This window comes from Chlorocebus sabaeus, chromosome 18 (assembly GCF_047675955.1).
Source record: "Chlorocebus sabaeus isolate Y175 chromosome 18, mChlSab1.0.hap1, whole genome shotgun sequence".
NCBI classification, from domain to species: domain Eukaryota; kingdom Metazoa; phylum Chordata; class Mammalia; order Primates; family Cercopithecidae; genus Chlorocebus; species Chlorocebus sabaeus.
The window spans coordinates 60,636,873-60,641,458 of NC_132921.1; the positions used below are offsets into that span (position 1 = coordinate 60,636,873).

The 4,586-nt window shown below is 40.1% G+C and overlaps 1 non-coding gene across 1 annotated transcript; it reads right to left on the reverse strand.

The window, feature by feature from the left end:
* Window positions 1-3,518: 3,518 nt before the first annotated feature.
* Window positions 3,519-3,621, reverse strand: LOC119618700 (small nucleolar RNA U13). The gene has a single exon (XR_005235071.1). It is a non-coding gene; the product is annotated as a small nucleolar RNA U13 (small nucleolar RNA).
* Window positions 3,622-4,586: the final 965 nt, after the last annotated feature.

The following is a 4,586-nucleotide window of genomic DNA, read 5'->3' on the forward strand; positions in this document are numbered from 1 at the left end:
TGGAGGCAAGGCCAGATCCCACGGACCTTGTAAACCGTGTTAAAAGATTTTGCACTTTAGAGCAAGGGGATACCAAGAGAATTTTAAGTTAGAGAAGGACATCATTTTTTCATGTGTTTTAATGGAAAACAGATTTGTAAGGGCAAGTGTAAATCAGACCCCTCACAGGGAAGCTGTTGCAGAAAGTCCACATAAGAGATCTGGCAGTGGCCCCGGTCTGGGGCCACTGTTAGGATGCGTTACCTGAAGTCTACTTGGGAGGCTGAGGCAGGAGAATTGCCTGAAGCCAGGAGGCGGAGGTTGCAATGAGCTGAGATCCCGCACCACTGCACTCCAGCCTGGGTAACAGAGAAAGACTCTGTCTCAAGGAAAAAAAAAAAAAAAAAAAAAAAAAAACCAAGAGGCTGAGGTAGGAGAATTGCCTGAAGCCAGGAGGTGGAGGTTGCAGTGAGCCGAGATTGTGCCACTGCACTCCAGCTTGGGCAACAGAGCAAGATTCTGTCCCCAAAAAAACAAACAAATCAACAAACAAGACATAGCCTATTCTCAAAAATGAACTAAACAACACTGCAAATGGGTTGCAACTAAACAACTGAAAATGGGTCATAAATGCAAAGGAGTGAGTAGGGCTGAAGTAACAGGTTCCAGGTCTACAAGAAGGAGCCCAGGCAGGAATCCAGCTGCTCTGCTCCACAATGTTGAAGACTGGGGCTGGCTAAGGCCACTCTACTACTGAAATGAGTAGAGGAGGAAAGGAAAAAAAAACAAACAGCCTGGTGCCTACTACTGCCTGAGGCTAACGCTTTTAGCAAACCACAGGCCCTGGAGGACAAAAGGACACAGATACCAAGAACTGAGCAAAGCTGCCTGGAAGCTCTGTGACTGTATCTGTGATGTCGCCAAATCTCATCAGGACCAGTGTTCTAAAAGCCATATGAGCCTAGGGACCCAGAGAACTGGTGGAGGAACCCTCCAAACCACCAGAGAGAGGGGCAAGCCAAGGGGAGAAAGACTAATTCAACGAAAGAAAAGTCAACAAAATCAACAATCAGAATCAAATTCATGCCAACTTAAATTCATTTTATTGAACAAAATATATGTGATATGCATAGTACAATGCTCGAATAATGGAATAATTTTCATTTAAAAAGAAGAAATTATGAGGCAAAAATAGTAAGGAATGAAACATGAGCAAATTAATATAGATAATGAAAAATCTTAGAATACTGTAGAAAATCTTAGAATAACTATAAAAATACAGTTATTAGTATAATAACAGATCAATGGGATAAACTCTAGTCTAGACACAACCAAAGAGAGAATACATGAAAAGGTAATAGTCTTAAGGAAGAGAAAACCTGTCCTCTTTAAGACTGTCAAGAGCAGGGAATTACAAAGAGGGAAAGAATAAGGAATTGTTCAAGACCGGCAAATGTGGAAAAAACAGGACAATTAAACGCATCATGCATTTCTGGATGGATTCTGGACTAGAAACGAAAAAGCGACATTGATGGGACAGTTGACGGAAACTGAATGAGGTCTGTGGACAGTGCAGTAGTTGATTTCAATGCTGAGTTGGAAAGTCGTTAGTGAATATGTAGATAGTTGAAAAGTCATTTAGTGAATATGTAGAAAAGTTTTGGGAAAATACACTCTGGAATATTTAGGAGTTATGGGGCATTATGTCTGCAGCTAATTCTTAAATAGTCAGAAAAAGACTAGGAATAATCACTAGAGACGGGAAGAAGGAGAAAGAGAGAGAGAGAGAAATAAACAGTAATGGAACATATACAGTGAGATATTAACAGTCGACAGATGTGAAGAATGTAGGATTCAATCGGGGAAGCTGGTTGGGGACATAGGTGAGTTCTTTGCACTGTTCTTGTAATTCCTCTGTACGTTTTAACTTATTTCTAAATAAACTACTTAAAATATAAATAGGAATTTAATTCTGTTTGTTAATATGACCTAGTATCACTTTAAGCAAGAATAACTGATTCTTTTCTTCTTTTTGAGACACAGCCATGCTCTGGAGAGCAGCGGCATGATCCCGGTTCACTGCAAACTCCTCCTCCCTGGTTCAAGTGATTCTCATGCCTCAGCTGAGACTACAGGCATGCACCACCACACTCAGTGAATTCCTTTTTTTTTTTTTTTTGTATTTTTATTGGAGATGGATTTTCATGATGTTGGCCAGGCTGGTCTCAAACTGCTGGCCTCAAGTGATCCGCCCACCTCAGCCTCCCAAAGTGCTGGGATTACAGGTGTGAGCCACCACGCCCAGCCATGAATAACTGACTCTGGATACCAGTATTTTTTAGTCAAACAGGAAAACATTTGTCTTACATACAAGCAGCCAACAAACATATAGAAAAATGTTCATCACTAATCATCAGAGAGATGCAAATCAAAACAACGAGATACCATCTCACACCAGCCAGAATAGCTATTTTTAATAAAAAGTCCAGAAACAACAGATGTTGGCAAGGTTGTGGAGAAAAGAGAACACTTATACATTGTTGGTAGGGATGTAAATTAGTTCAGCCCCTGTGGAAAACAGTTTGGAGATTTTTTTGAAGAACTGAAAATAGGAATACCATTCAACTCAGCAATCTCATATCTGGGTATACACCCAAAAGAAAATAAATTGTTCTACCAAATGTTTGTTCATTGCAGCCCTATTCATGATAAAAAAAAAGACATGCAATCAACCTAGGTGCCCATCAATGATGGATCAGATTTTTTAAATATGGCATAGACACACCATGGAATACTACACAGCCATAAAAAAGACAAAACCATGTCCTTGGCAGCAACATGGATGCAGTGGGGAGCCATTATCCTGAGCAAATTGACACAGGAACAGAAAACCAAATACTGCATGTTCTCACTTATAAAACGGAGCTAAACATTGGGTACGCATGGACACAAAGACGGGAACAACAGACCCTGGGAACTCCAAAGGGCAGAGGGGAGGGAATGAGGTTAAAAATCTGCCTATTAGATGCTATGTTCAGTATTCGGGTAATGGGATCAACAGAAGCCCAAACCTCAGCATCAAGCAATGTATCCATGTAATAAACCTGCACATGCACCCCTAAATCTAAAATTTTAAAAAATAAAAATAGGCGGGGCACAGTGGCTCACACCTGTAATCCCAGCACTTTGGGAGGCTGAGGCGGGTGGATCACGAGGTCAGGAGATCGAGACCATCTCACCCAACATGGTGAAACCCCGTCTCTACTAAAATACAAAAAGTTAGCCAGGCATGGTTATGCACACCTGTAGTCCCAGCTACTCGGGAGGCTGAGGCAGGAGAATCGCTTGAACCCAGGAGGCGGAGGCTGCAGTGAGCCGAGATCGCAGCATTGCACTCCAACCTGGGCGACAGAGCAAGACTCTGTCTCAAAAAAATAAAAATAAACAAATAAATAAATAAAAATAAAGAGGCACACACACCCAAAGAAAACATTTGTCTTAGTACCTAAAAATTATTTCTTGTTTTCTTCCTTTCTTCTTGTCAGATGGGTAAGTGCCGACATCACAGCAAGGTTTGAGGGTGGCACACCTCACGCATGTGTGTGAAAACCCAATTATCACACTTATAAACCACAAAAGATTGTAAAAATTATCACTCAACTGTAAAAATATAACTTTACTCCTCTTTGTCTTAAAATAATAGTAATTTTAAAACGATGCTCAATTAGGTTTTCATCTCAGGAGTGCAAAGAAATAAGATTGTCATGCATGCATGTCAGCAGTGAATGGATTTTGATTATTCACCCCTCAGAGGGCAGAACCTCGTTAGTTGGTCAGGAAAGCTTGATTATGACCTGACTGAAGTTAAGATGTGGGAAACTGCTTTCTTTTTCTCAGATTTCCTTTTCCCTGTATCTGTGCCCTCAAATGCCTGGCTTTGCCCCTTTTCCCACTAGAGACATTATCTGTGCTGTTTTTTATTTTTTAAGTACATAGTATTAGTTGTTTTAAATTAGTAATAATAATAAAAGTGAGCCTTTATAAAGTGCTTACTATGTGGATGAAGTATTTATATGACCAACTTTTCTTACAGCAACCATAGGGAGAATTAAAAGCAGAGATTTTATATCACAAAAGCAGGATTCTGTTGAAAACTTTAATGTTCTACGTGTGGTTGATATAATTAGGTCAGTCAAACTTTGTTGTTGTTTTTCTATCTGTGATAACAGAGAAAACGTGGATATCACATTTAAAGGGTGACACAGGGTACTCCAGAGTACATCCTGAGGAAGTGATGGGATGGCAGAGTCTGGGGAATGAGGGCCTGGAGGACCAGTTAAAGGAAACAATGGTGTTTATACTAGAAAGAGAATGCTTCAAGGAAATGCAAGAACTGCTTTCAAACAGCCAACAAGACCGTTTGTGGAAGAAATTTCATTTATCCTGAGTAGATCAAAAGGACAAACCATAACCAATAAAGAAAATGTATATGATAGAATATTTTGCTTTTTCTTTTTTCTTTTCTCCCCTGTGGGATCCAAATTGGATTTTTAAAAAGGGAAACTAGCAAATGATTCCAAGTCTCTGACATGGAGTGATCCATGGCC